Source organism: Zophobas morio, unplaced genomic scaffold (genome assembly GCF_036711695.1).
Source record: "Zophobas morio isolate AGI-343-1 ecotype UQ-CSIRO unplaced genomic scaffold, CSIRO_AGI_Zmor_V1 ptg000026l, whole genome shotgun sequence".
Taxonomy (NCBI): domain Eukaryota; kingdom Metazoa; phylum Arthropoda; class Insecta; order Coleoptera; family Tenebrionidae; genus Zophobas; species Zophobas morio.
In genome coordinates this window covers 13,821,650-13,837,065 of record NW_026972131.1, presented here as the reverse complement: position 1 = coordinate 13,837,065, position 15,416 = coordinate 13,821,650, and the positions used below count along the sequence as shown (strand labels likewise).

The 15,416-nt window shown below is 37.7% G+C and overlaps 1 protein-coding gene across 2 annotated transcripts in view; it reads right to left on the bottom strand.

The window, feature by feature from the left end:
- Nucleotides 1-15,416, bottom strand: part of LOC135136509 (ecdysone receptor-like) — a 168,774-nt gene that overhangs the window by 101,852 nt on the left and 51,506 nt on the right. The gene's annotated exons all lie outside the window — the stretch shown is intronic.

Below are 15,416 nucleotides of genomic sequence, written 5' to 3'. Positions count from 1 at the left end.
GTCCACGAAGTCCGCGCAAGTGACAGATCAATAAACAAAGGCATGCACCTCCAGGGTCAAAAACCCAAGACCCAGCGTTCGTGTACACTTGTCAATTACGATGGGTTCTAGGTGGAGCCGAGGATTGATGAGCAGACGTAAGAAAGCTTCATTACCATATAATATGATTTACAGGGAACATAAAACGGAAAACATTGATGGATGGTCGAGCTGTTCGATGGGTGTCTTGAAGTATGTGGGTTATCCGCGTAAATAAATCAGCGCGTCGGGACGCTTTCCAGATTTAGACGGACCTCCCAACTGCCCACCCATAATTTACGCCACAGTTGGCGCTGTTTTGTTTACGCCGGGATGATTAACGGGCGGAGTCGAATGACAGAGCTGCACCATCCCGACCTACGCCAACCGTTCCAAGACGGCCGGCGTAAAAATAGGATGGTCGATCGGAGGAAATCGCGAGACCCTAGGAGGGTCGATGGAACCCTAGAGAGAGTCCTGGCAAGGCGCCCGTTCCTGAATGCGACCGCGCTATTTATAAATCAGCTGCACTTATACATTCCAGATGCATGCCATAATGAGGTTACAAGGACCGTTCTTGACTTTGTCTGGTGCATTAGCGGCTTAGTGGGTCTTCGTGCCTCACTCGGCCACGAAACCCTGCAAGAGCACGCTAGCGCCCGTAAAAGGATTTGTTTGCGAGGGGGTTCCCGATAAATCAGATGGCGGCGATTCCTCCGAATCCATTAGAACCGGTCCGGATTAACATACGACGCTCCGCGTTTCCACAGCTCGATATCGACCGGCTCGTTATTGCCCTTTGTTCCCGCAAACTAGGGCAAAGTAATATCTGCAGCGACTGTGTACAATAAAAAGTGAAAATAAAACGCGACTGACTTTTCTCGTCTTGCGAATGCACCCAAAGATAAACCCCAACGACGTCGTTCCAGCTCGGAAAAATATACACCACACGTGTTAATATGCAGCGTTCAGGTGTTTCCAGTCACATCGTGATGCGATTATTGGCGCTCGGATGCAAAAAGCGCTTTATTTTTAGACGCTTCCAGGCCACTGCACCATCTGTATCGTTTAACTTGAACTTCGCCGATAAATATTGTATTAAACACGAATAATAAATAAATAGCGATGTTTGATTTGTTTTGCCAGAGCGAACCCTTGAATCGAGCCAGACGTGTGTAAATAAGCACGAGATAAGAAAGCGACAAAGTGAAAATTCTATTTCCTGACGAAATTTAATTGGATCCGCTTATTATGTTAGTAGTGGAATGCGCTGGTCTTATTTCCTCCGGCTTATCGCTTGTTTATAGTTATGTGGGTTATCGGATGACCTGTCCTAATAAACATCAAACAACAAGACTGTTTTTGTCGAGCCGTCACACCGAAATCGGAAAATACAGAAGCATCTCGTCCCTCGGACAAACCGAGGCGGATTCATGGACCACGACATAAAATAATACAACATTGAAGTGCAATTTGTATGTGGAGATTATTAAAAAACTGCTTGAAGGTTATTTCGACAAAACTTCCCTGAACTGCATTTTGGTTAGCTTCTCTTTTGGCATTTCTAGTAATTCTATATTTTCTATTAAAATGTACGCAGAATCTTGGTTTACATTGTAGTGAATTCTTTCGCACCAACTATTTGTTCTATGGAATATACAAGTTTATCTAGAGGTGGCGGTGTTGTTTTTGCCACTAAAAACTGTTACTTTTGCACTGATATGGATTTTTCATTAATAACCAACATTTTTCCTTCTATTTATTATTATTTTATACCGGGTGTCTGAAAACGGCGGATTAACTCTTCAGTACGTTATGTACGAGGGTTTCGGGGTCCCAAAAAAATAATAAAAACGTTCTTTATGATGTAGATTACGAAAAAACCCAAGAAAATAGAGGGTGGGTGGGCGGGGCTGGTACCTGCGAAGATAAAACTGATTTTGGCAAATATGATCCCTGAATGAAAAAAGAGGGCGGGCAAAGTTAAACTTTTTCCTACAGAAGCAAGCAATAGTCCCGCCCACCCACCTTCTCTTCATTCCAGTGACTGCTCTTAATATTGTTCTGTCATTTTCCAAAATCAATCTTATCTTAGCAGATACTAGCCCCGCCCACGCACGCTGTTCTGATTCCAACAAACTTATCGCTCTTCATTTGAGATCCACCTCTCAGTCTGACTAGACGAAATGAATCACTGAAATGGAGACGGGGTGAATTATATCTTCTTTCGTAAGGTAAGAATGGGAATTAATAAAACGTAGGCTTTAAAAAAAAAGCGTTAATCGTATTTTTTTTTTTGTTATACCACTTATTTGCATATTTCCGTATTTCTGAAAAAAAAGAGAACGGGTGGGTGGGCGGGGCTAGTACCTGCTAAGGACGACATATTTTGGCAAGTAAGATCTCTAAAAAAAGAGAGTATATGGGCGGGGCTGGTACTTACTAAGATAAGACTGATTTTGCCAAATGACCCTCTGATGAATGGACGGTGGATGGCAAGTATTGGCCCCGCCCACCCACCCTTTATTTTCTTAGAGGCCACGTTATTTGGCAATATTAGCCTTATCAGCTTTCTTTTCTTACAAAGTATCTCATTTGCCAAAATCACTCTTATCTTAGCAGGTCCTAGCCCCGCCCGCCCACCCTTTCTTTCCTTGGAAGGTATGTCATCTGCCAAGATCAATCTTATCTCAGTGGGTGGGTACTAGCCCTCCCCGCCCACCCTCTATTTTCTCAAAGGGTATGTCATTTGCCAAAATCACTCTTACCTTACCGGGTACTAGCTACTTACTAAAACAAGATCGATTTTGGCAAATAATATACATTCCAAGGAAAGAGAGGGTGGGTGGGCGGGGCTAGTACCTGCTAAGATAAGTGATTTTGGCAAATGATATATTCTCTAAGAAAGGAGAGGGTGGGTGGGCGGGGCTATTACTTGCTAAGATCAAGCTGATAATGGCAAATGCCCTACTCTCTAAGAAAATGAAGGACGAGTGGACGGGGCTGGTACTTACTAAGATAAGATTTTGCCAAATGACCCTCTGATGAATGGAAGGTGGATGGCAAGTATTGGCCCCGCCCACCCACTCTTTATTTTCTTAGAGGCCATGTTATTTGGCAATATCAGGCTTATCAGTTCTCTTTTCTTACAGAGTATCTCATTTGCCAAAATCACTCTTATCTTAGCAAGTCCTAGCCCCGCCCACCCACCCTTTCTTTCCTTGGAAGGTATGTCATCTGCCAAAATCAATGTTATCTCAGTAGGTAGGTACTAGTCCTCCCCGCCCGCCGTCTATTTTCTTAAAGGGTATGTCATTTGCCAAAATGACTCTTACCTTACCAGGCACTAGCTACTTACTAAAATAAGATCGATTTTGGCAAATAATATACATTCCAAGGAAAGAGAGGGGCTAGTACCTGCTAAGATCAAGCTGATAATGGCAAATGACCTACTCTCTAAGAAAATGAAGGACGAGTGGACGGGGCTGGTACTTACTAAGATAGGGGTGATTTTGCCAAATGACCCTCTGATGAATGAAAGGTGGATGACAAGTATAGGCCCCGCCCACCCACCCTTTATTTTCTTGAGGCCATGTTATTTGGCAATATCAGCCTTATCAACTCTCTTTTCTTACAGAGTAACTCATTTGCCAAAATCACTCTTATCTTAGTAGGTCCTAACCCCGCCCACCCACCCTTTCTTTCCTTGGAAGGTATATCATCTGCCAAAATCAATCTTATTTCAGTGAATAGGTACTAGCCCTCCCCGCTCACCCTTCACTTTCTTAAAAAGTATATCATTTGCCAAAATCGGTCTAATCTTAACAAGTACTAGCCCCGCCCACCCACCCTCTCTTTTCTTACAGGGTATCTCATTTGCCAAAATCACTCTTACCTTAGCAGGTACTAGCTACCTGCTAAAATAAGACCGATTTTGGCAAATAATATACATTCCAAGGAAAGAGAGGGTGGGTGGGCGGGGCTAGTACCTGCTAAGATAAGAGTGATTTTGGCAAATGAAATACTCCTTAAGAAAAGAGAGGGTGGGTGGGCGGGGGTAATACCTACTAAGTTCAAGCTGAATATTGCAGATGACCTACTCTCCAAGAAAATGAAGGACGAGTGGACGAGGGTGGTACTCACTAAGATAAGACTGATTTTGCCAAATGACATACCCTCTGATGAATGGAGGGTGAACGGTATATAATTTGGCAAAATCAGTTTTATCTTGCCAAGTATTGGCCCCGCCCACCCACCCTGTATTTTCTTACCAGGTATATTATTTGGCAATATCAGCCGTATCTGGACAAACACTATCACCGCCCACCCACCCTTTATTTTCTTAGAGGACTAGTATCTGCTAAGATAAGACTGATTTTGGCAAATAACATACCTGCGACGGGAAGAGAGGGTGGGTGGGCGGGGCTAGTATCTGTTAAGATAAGAGTGATTTTGGCAAATAACATACCTTCCAAGGGAAGTGAGGGTGGGTGGGCGGGGCTAGTACCTGATAAGATAAGACTGATTTTGGCAAAATATATACCGTTCACCCTCCATTCATCAGAGGGTTTGTCATTTGGCAAAATCAGTCTTATCTTGGCAAATATTGGCCCCGCCCACCCACCCTTTATTTTTTTTTAGCAGATATGTTATCTGCCAATATCAGCCTTATTTGGGCAACTACTATCTCCGCCCACCCGCCCTTTATTTTCTTAGAAGGCTAGTACCTGCTAAGATAAGACTGATTTTTGCAAATAACATAGCTTCCACGGGAAGAGAGGGTGGGTGGGCGGGGCTAGTATCTGCTAAGATAAGAGTGATTTTAGCAAATAACATACCTTCCAAGGGAAGTGAGGGTGGGTGGGCGGGGCTAGTATCTGCTAAGATAAGAGTGATTTTGGCAAATAACATACTTTCCAAGGGAAGTGAGGGTGGGTGGGCGGGGCTAGTATCTGATAAGATAAGAGTGATTTTGGCAAATTAGATATCCTGTAAGACAAGAGAGGGCGGGTGGGCGGGGCTAGTACCTGCTAAAATAAGACCGATGTTGACAAATAACATACCTTCCAAGGAAAGAGAGGGTGGGTGCGCGGGGCTAGTACCTATAAGATCAAGCTAATAATCGCAAATAACCTACTCTCTAAGAAAATGAAAGACGTGTGGACGGGGCTGGTACTTCTGAAATAAGGCTGATTTTACCACATGACATACCCTCTGATGAATGGAGGGTATATGATTTGGCAAAATAAGTCTTATCTTGGCAAGTATTGGCCCCGCCCGCCCACCCTTTATTTTCTTAGAAGGTATGTTTTCTACCAATAGTACCTTATCTGGGCAAGTACTATCTCCGCCCACCCGCCCGTTATTTTCTTAGAAGGTTAGTACTTGTTAAGATAAGACTGATTTTGGCAAATGATATCTCCATGGGATCCCAAAATAATACACCATGGGGACAGTTGGCCCCAGAAAAAACGGGAATGGAATTTTTGTACAACGTAAAATGTTCCTGTGTCTTACTTGTCAATTTGACAAATCTGTTAAATATTTGTCACTACATTGACACAACATTTTTGCAATGTCATTATTGTTTTCATCTGTTATAATTATTTCAAGATAGTCCTCCCGAACTAAAAAAAAAAACACTGTGGCACTAACGGCTTTTTCAAATTCGTAAAAAATAAAACTCCAAAAACTCAAAAGATTTTTTCAAGTTCATAATAATAAAATACCTGGGGACCTAAAATGAACTGAAATGGTAATTAAATAGTCTTGTTTAGTTGTTAAACGTAGCAGAAGAACCAATTTTAAAATCATTACAACTCCACCAAAATGTGAGAATGATTACTCCAGCTTCTGGGTTCCCACAGAGATCGAACTTAGGACACTTGTTCTTTTTGCTCTTTATTAACGATCTTCCTGATGCTATTCCCTGCAATAAATTTATGTTGGCTGATGATTTCAAATTATACATGGAAATTAATTCTATTAGTGATTGTTGCTATCTTCAGTTTTGCTTAATTTTGTTTTACCATTGGTGTATTCGAAAGAGAGAACTTATCAGCACTGTTTTTGACTATAATTTAAAACGAGTCGTATTGAAAAAACCTGACTTGGGTATCAGTTTCGATAGCAAATTTTATTTCATAAATTTATTTAACGCAATTGTAGAGAATTTGTGAATCAGCGAACTCTTATGATTCGCTTCTTCATAATAGAACTGACTTAATTTTTTTGTCAATAACCCTAATACACATAAAATTTAGTAGTCGACAGACAGTCAGACAGACGGTCGGAAACGGGTGACGCTCAGAAAGTACAATCAAATTCGGGCACCAATTTTTGTTCTGGCAAATGTCAAACGGCGCTGTGATTCGTGGTATTGCGTGTTGGCGAGCAGCAGCCCAGCAGGTGATTGCCTGCACGTAATTGCCGCCTCCCACACCTTGGCTCCAAAGACAGATCGATCGGATCGATCCGCTTCGAGCTGCCAAGCTGACAGTTGGAAATCAATTACGTCGCGTTTTTAACGAACGTGGATTAAACGTCGCCGTCGCCGTTAATTCGCAACATCAAATCACTTCCTGGCGACAGAAAAATCTTGCAAGTCAATTAAAATTTTCAACTTGTTAGACGAACAAAAATTAATTTTCGTTTAATTAAAACCGTTTCGATTAAAAATCGGCGCTGCCACGACCAAATAAACAATATCAAAAGGAAATCTTGGTAAGACCACCCTCTGCGCTACCCGAGCGAAACAATTAATTGTCGAACGCTTCAAATATAAATCTAATTAAAAGAGGGTGTCACCGGCCCTCCTAGGGTTCAAGGCCGAAGGGTGAAACTTGCCGAGGCTTACGCATGCGGAGACAATGGAGCCGTGGCATTATACGCGGCGGCTAAAAATACCGACTATAATGAATCCCATTGATCCGCCTACGGGGGCCCCGAAATAAAGTTATCGTGAAAAATAGGTGACCCGATTCATACGCGGGCCCATGAAAAACAGACGCCACGAGAACAAATTATCCGGGAACAAAGCGCTAATAAACGTCGGCGAAGCGCTCGAAAAGTTTGAAATAGGGAGCCGGAGCGCTCCGGGCTCGAGCTAAATTACCGGAATTTAAGCGAGCACCAAGTGACCGTTCACCGAACAGACGGAGCGCCACAAATACACTCGTACAGCTCCATCTGTTCGGTGAACGGGTGTCTCGAAATCCAAAAAGGGCCAGCGAAAGAGCTAGAAAACCCGGCCAGCAGGCGTCCTTGTTACTGGGTCAAACGCTGTCCTCGTTTTCACTGGCGGCCCAAAGCAGTTGTGCAAGTGCTCAAATCGGCAATCGAAAGTGAATATATCGTTGACCATTTGTGTTGCTCAATTGGTTGTGCGTAAACATATGTCGGGGACGTCCACCGCTCCTAATCGAGCGGTGAAAGAAGGGTCCCTAATTCTTAATAGTCATGCCACGTTGGAGAGAATTGGAGCTCCACGTGGTGTACCGATTCGGGAAGTGGGCCAAGGGGCCAACGACCACAGGTGGGCTTAAGAAGCGTCGATGCAGCAACAGCTTCTGGCGCGACTTAGGGCTCCACGTGGTCTCCGGTTTGGGGAAGTGGAGCACGGAGCCAACGACCACGAGGCGCGAATGAGATTTACGAAAAAGGTAAACAGTCGTGGGTACGGGATGGGTATGGGTGATGCGTTCGTCAAGGAACAATCATGGTGATAATTGCGGTTGTAAATATGTATTCGGTCCGTATTTTCCTACTCAACCGAATATCAGTGACCCTCGCACTATTGATTTTAATTATCGAACCATGTGTTTATTTTAAACACTCATAAATAATACAATCAGAATTGTTTACTTGAAATTACAGCGCTTTGTATGCTCCCGTTGGCGATGCAATTAAGCGCAGACCTCGATATTGTAATCAACAGGGAAATTAAAACGTCAAGGATGAATTTTGATTGAGGAGAAGTCGCTTTTCCGCCGAGACAACAGATGCTGACATCCGATTATACAAACAAGATTTGTTTAAAAAAATGGCACCACCGATTGATCACCATTAAAATTACAGCGTTTGGCTTCTGGAACTCCCATTGAAAAAATGATGGTTTGTTTATTTTTAGAGTTAATGTTTCGTTGTCATGTGAACAGGCTATAAACAACAGATGAAGTGGATGTAAAATGTGATTACGACTACGATCAAATAAGGCGAAAACACAACCGAAAACGAATCCATGGTCAATATTTTTATTTGGCGCCAAAATAGTCAATATCGGAGCGAACATCGATTATCTCTTATTATAGCAAGATAACAGGATCAAGGTCTGAAAATACCAATACAAACCAACGGTTTTCAGAAGTTAATTTTGGCATCATTTCTTGGGAAATTCCTACCATTTTACCGGAATTTGCATTACGAAATGTGGGGATTTTTAAGATTTTCAAAAATTTGGTCATTCGAACCTAATTTTTCAGAAATCTTGTCTCGAAGACAATACGCACGCTATATTTTTCGAATGAGCACATCGAGAACTACATCCCAGAATTTTTTGTAGATTTTTAGAGAACTTTTTCAAAAGCTCAATTTTTCAACACTCTCTTTTCGAGCTTTTTTCGACCGCCTTGGAAAATCATCTAAACAGATTTTTTGTAGACTTCCGACCTCCAGAAATTATTTATGGCTTCATTTCTTGGGAAATTCCTACCATTTTTCTAGAATTTTCAGTATGAAATCTGTCAATTTTTAAAAAAATTGTCAAATAAATGTAATTTTTCAAAAATATTGCTCTGGGACAATTTTTTTAATCAGCACGTCGAAATCTGTTTCCCAGGATTTTTTGTGGATCCTTAGACCACATTTCAATACATGAAAATTTCGAGCTTTTTTGAACTCTTTCGAAATTTTTTTTTCTAGACTTATTTTCGGTTTTATTTCCTGGAAAATTCCTGCCATTTTACCACAATCTTCAGTATGAAATGACGTAAATTTTTAGGATTTTTAAAAATTATACATTGCAGAATTTTTCGTAGACTTTTAGAGAACTTTTTCAAAAGCTCAAAATTCAATAACTGAAAATTTCGAGTTTTTAGAACTCTTTCGAAAATTACCAAAAGCCTTTGTGATTTTAGGTTTACTTGGACCTCCTGAAGTTATTTTCGGCTTCATTACTTGGGAAATTCCTACCATTTTACCATAATTTTCAATACGAAATGTGGGAATTTTTAGATTTTCAAAAATTTGGTCATTCACACCTAACTTTTCAGAAATCTTGGTCGAATACGTTGTTTTTCGAATAAACACGTCGAGATCCACATCCCAGAATTTTTCGTAGATTTTTGGAGAACTTTTTCCAAAGCTTAATTTTTCAATAGTCTCTCTTAGGAAAATTTCGAGCTTTTTTCTACCGCCTTGAAAAATTATCCAAATAGTTTTTTTGTAGACTTCGATCTCCAGAAATTATTTTCGGCTTCATTTCTTGGGAAATTCTCTTTTTCAAAAGTTCAAAATTTCAATACAAGAAAATTTCGAGATTTTTCGAAATCTTTCGAGAATTATCAAAGCACTTTTTTGTAGACTTCGACCTCTAGATGTTATTTAGGATTTAGTTCTTAGAAAATTCCTGACATTTTACCAGAATTTTTCAGTATGAAATGTCCAAAATTTTAGGATTTTTAAAATTTCGTAATTTAAACCTAATTTTTCAAAAATTTTGCTCCGGAACAGTAAAGACGCCATATTTTTTGAATTAGCACATCGAGATCTATAGCCCAGAATTTTTCGTAAATTTAGACCTCCAGAAATTATTTTCTGCTTCATTTCTTTGGAAATTCCTACCTCCTAAATTTTTTTTCGAATCTGCACGTCGATATATCTACCAGAATTTTTAGTAGATGTTTAGAGAATTTTTTCAAAAGCTCAAAATTTCAATAAATGAGAATTTCGAGCTTTTTCGAACACTTTCGAGAATTACCTAAAGCATTTTTTTTTGTAGTTTGACTACCAGAAATTATTTTCGGCTTCATTTCTCGGGAAATTCTTACCATTTTTATAGAATTTTCAGTATGAAATATATCAATTTTTAGTATTGTTAAAAATTTTTTCATATAAACCTAATTTTTCAAAAATGTTGCTCCGGAGCAGTAAACACGCTACATTTTTCGAATGAGCACGTCGAGATCTACATTTTAGAATTTTCCGTAAATTTTTGGAGAACTTTTTCAAAAGCTCAGTTTTTCAACACAACATTTCGGGTTTTTTTCGATCGCTTTGAAAAAATATCTAAAAAAATTTTTTTCTAAATTTCGACCTCCAGAAATTATTTTCGGCTTCATTTCTTGGGAAATTCTTACCATTTTTATACAATTTTCAGTCTGAAATATGCCAATTTTTAGTATTGTTAAATTTTTTTTCATATAAATTTTTTTTTTTAAACTTGCTCTGGGACAATAACCAGTCTATATTTTTCGAATCAGCACGTCGAAATCTGTTTCCTAGGATTTTGTGAATTTTTAGACAAATTTTTCAAAAGCTGAAAAATTTAGTACACGAAAATTTCGAGCTTTTTTCGAACTCTTTCGAAAATTACCTAAAGCATTTTTTGTAGACTTCCGAGCCCTAGAAGATATTTTCGGCTTCATTTCTTGGGAAATTCCTGCCATTTTACCCAGAATCTTCAGTATGAAATACGCAAATTCTTAGGATTTTTAAAAATGTTGTCATTTGAACCTAAATTTTCGAAAATCTTGTTCCAGAACAGTAAATACGCTATATTTTTCGAATCCGGACATCGAGATCTACAGCGCAGAATTTTTAGTAAATTTTTTGACCTTTTTCAAAAGCTCCAAATTTCAATAAAGGAAAATTTCGAGCTTTTTCCGAACGTCTTGGAAAATTACCGAAAACTTTGTTTTTTGTAGACTGAACCTCCAGAAGTTATTCTCGACTTCATTTCTTGGGAAATACCTACCATTTTACCAGATTTTTCAGTGTGAAATATGGACATTGTTAGGATTTTCAAAAATTTGTTTATTTAACCTAATTTTTCAAAAATCTTGCTCGAAGACAATAAATGCCCTATATTTTTCGAATGAGCAGGTCGAGATCTACATCCCAGAATTTTTCGAAAGATTTTTAGAGAACTTTTTCAAAAGCTTAAAATTTCAATACAAGAAAATTTCGAGCTTCTTTGATATTCTTTCGAAAATTACCCAAAGCATTTTTTTGTAAACTTAGACCTCCAGAAGTTATTTTTGGCTCTATTTCTCGGAAAATTCCTGACATTTTACCAGAATCTTCAGTATGAACTGTGAAAATTTTTAGGATTTTTAAAAATTTTGTCAATTAAACCCAATTTTTAAAAAATCTTGCTCTGGAACACTAAACACCCTATGTTTTTCGAATCAGCACATAGAGATCTACAGCCCAGAATTTTTCGTAGATTTTCACACAACTTTTTCAAAAGCTCAAAATTTGAATAGATCAAAATTTGGAGCTTTTTTCGAACTTTTTCGAAAATTACCAAACCATTTTTTTGTAGACTTGGACCTCCAGAAGTTATTTTCGGCTTTATTTCCTAGAAAATTCCTGACATTTTACCAGAATCTTCAGTATGAAATGTGAAAATTTTTAGGATTTTTAAAAATTTTGTCATTTAAACCGAATTTTTCAAAAATCTTGCCCCGGAAGAGTAAAGACGCTATATTTTTCGAATCAACACATCGAGATCTACATGTCAGAATTTTTCGTAGATTTTCACACAACTTTTTCAAAAGCTCAAAATTTGAATAGATCAAAATTTGGAGCTTTTTTCGAACTTTTTCGAAAATTACCAAAGCATTTTTTTGTAGACTTGGACCTCCAGAAGTTATTTTCGGCTTTATTTCCTAGAAAATTCCGGACATTTTACCAGAATCTTCAATATGAAATGTGAAAATTTTTAGGATTTTTAAAAATTTTGTCATTTAAACCTAATTTTTTAAAATCTTGTTCTGGAACAGTAAAGACGCTACATTTTTCGAATCAACACATCGAGATCTACATCTCAGAATTTTTCGTAGATTTTTTGAGAACTTTTTCAAAAGCTCAAAATTTCAATAAATGAAAATCTCGAGTTTTTTCGAACCTTTTGGAAAATTACCGAAAGCATTTTTTTACACTTGGACCTACAGAAGTTACTTTCTGCTTCATTTCTTGGAAAATTCCTAGCATTTAACCAGAATTTTCAGTACGAAATTGTTAGGATTTTCAAAAATGTGTTTGTTCAAACCTAATTTTTCAAAAATCGTGCTCGAAGACAATAAATACGCTATATTTTTCTAATAAGCACGTCGAGATCTACATCCCAGAATTTTTCGCAGATTCATAGACAACTTTTTCTAAAACTCAATTTTTCAATACTCTTTCTTCGGAAAATTTCGAGCTTTTTTCGGCCCTCTTGAAAAATTATCTAAATAAAGTCTTTGTAGACTTGGACCTCCAGAAGTTATTTTCGGCTTCATTTCTTGAGAAATTCTTACCACTTTTCTAGAATTTTCAGTATGAAATATGCCAATTTTTAGGATTTTTTAAAATTTTGTCATAGAAATGTAATTTTTCAAAAATCTTGTTCCGGGACAATTCTTCGAATCAGCACGTCGAAATCTGTTTCCCAGGATTTTTTGTGGATTTTTAGATCACGTTTTCAAAAGCTCAAGATTTCAGTACATGAAAATTTCGAGTTTTTCTCGAACTCTTTCCAAATTACCCAAAGCTTTTTTTTTAGACTTGGACCTCCAGAAGTTATTTTCGGCTTTATTTCCTGCAAAATTCCTGCCATTTTACCAGAATCTTCAGTATGAAATGTGCAAATTTTTAGGATTTTTTAAAATTTTGTCATTCAAACCGATTTTTTCAAAAATCTTGCTCGAAGACAATAAATGCGCTTTATTTTTCTAATAAGCACGTGGAGATCTACATCCCAGAATTTTTCGCAGATTTTTAGACAACTTTTTCTAAAGCTCAATTTTTCAATACTCTTTCTTAGGAAAATTTCGAGCTTTTTTCGGCCCTCTTGGAAAATTATCTATATAAAGTTTTTGTAGACTTGGACCTCCAGAAGTTATTTTCGGCTTCATTTCTTGAGAAATTCTTACCACTTTTCTAGAATTTTCAGTATGAAATATGCCAATTTTTACGATTTTTAAAAATTTTGTCATAGAAATGTAATTTTTTAAAAATCTTGTTCCGGGACAATTCCTCGAATCAGCATGTCGAAATGTTTCCCAGGATTTTTTGTGGATTTTTAGATCACGTTTTCAAAAGCTCAAGATTTCAGTACATGAAAATTTCTAGCTTTTTTCGAACTCTTTCCAAATTACCCAAAGCTTTTTTTTGTAGACTTGGACCTCCAGAATTTATTTTCGGCTTTATTTCCTGCAAAATTCCTGCCATTTTACCGGAATCTTCAGTATGAAATACGCAAATTTTTAGGATTTTTAAAAATTTTGTCATTTAAACCTAATTTTTCAAAAATCTTGTTCCAGAACAGTAAAGACGCTACATTTTTCGAATCAACATATCGAGATCTACATCTCAGAATTTTTCGTAGATTTTTTGAGAACTTTTTCAAAAGCACAAAATTTCAATAAATGAAAATTTCGAGTTTTTTCGAACTTTTTGGAAAATTACCGAAAGCATTTTTTTTACACTTGGACCTGCAGAAGTTATTTTGGGCTTCACTTCTTGCAAAATTCCTACCATTTAACCAGAATTTTCAGTACGAAATTGTTAGGATTTTCAAAAATTTGTTTATTCAAACCCAAGTTTTCAAAAATCGTGATCGATGACAATAAAATAAAAACGCTATATTTTTCTAATAAGCACGTCGAGATCTGCATCCCAGAATTTTTCGCAGATTTTTAGACAAGTTTTTCTAAAGCTCAATTTTTTAATACGCTTTCTTAGGAAAATTTCGAGCTTTTTTCGACCCTCTTGGAAAATTATCAAAAAAAAGTTTTTGTAAACTTGGACCTCCAGAAGTTATTTTCTCCTTCATTTCCTGAGAAATTCTTACCACCTAGAAATTTCAGTATGAAATATGCCAATTTTTAGGATTTTTTAAAATTTTGTCATATAAATGTAAGTTTTCAAAAATCTTGTTCTGGGACAATTCTTCGAATCAGCACGAATTAGACCACGTTTTCAAAAGCTCAAGATTTCAGTACATCGAGATTTCGACCTCCAGAAGTTATTTTCGGCTTTATTTCCTGGAACATCCCTGCCATTTTACCAGAATCTTCAGTATGAAATTCGAAAATTTTTTGGATTTTGAAAAATCGTGTCATTTAAACCTAATTTTTCAAAAATCTTGTTCCGCACATCGAGATCTACATCCCAGAATTTTCCGTAGATTTTTATTTGGCGCAAAAATAGTCAATATCTGTGCGATCAATTATCTCTACACTCTGATTAGCGCTTAAAGCAGATACCAGGGTTATCAAAGTCTGGAAACACCAAAACAAGGCAACGATTTTCTCTGTTCACCTATGCACCACTCACCACCTAGATCTCGAAACTGTCTCCAACCAGTCGGTTTTAAAACGCACAAATCACTTATTTGCGAGCGTTCAGGGTTTTTTAATCTTTCCAAACAAAACATTACAAAACCGCGTTACCGACTTCAAGTAGGTAAACAACAATTATCTCGAGTACTTTTCAACAAAAAACCAAAGTTATGTCACGACCGACGAAATTTACAATTCAGTGAATAGTAAACCTTAGTATCAGAAACTAACACGAATTAACGACAATTTTCCTACAAGATAAAACTTTCTAAATTTATTTGACTTGACTTCGGGCCACCAGAACCAAGGTATAGCTTTACCAGACAAACACACTTTATGTGTTGTAACAGCCATCCAATCAACGTATCTTAATTATTTTGGCAATCCACGCTGTATCTGATTACCGAATCCACCTCACCTTGATGTAAGATTAACGCTATCTGCGATCTACCAGACGGGGACGAAAATACGCGAAACGAGATTAAATCGAATGCAAAACTGTGTGGGATCAAACTCAACTGGCTTCATCGTGTTGATGTTGAAGTTTTGGTGATGTATAGTGTTATCATGGGCAGTCGCGATATCTGATTTTAATCATTTAATAAACAATTGCGGAACAAAGTCTAGGTTAATGGCTCCAATAATTGAAACGTGATCAAGGTTAAATGACAAGTATAGTGAGTGGTGACGAAATGGTGGAGTTTTGGCCCCAAACCCATGTACCAGCGGTCATCGGTACGACAAAAAAAGCTCCATGCTATATTTTGCTCAAATGAAATGAATCATGTGAGCATGTTTGCCAATTGCATCATCACCGTCAACAATTTTGGCATTGGCGAAACCGTTCGCAAA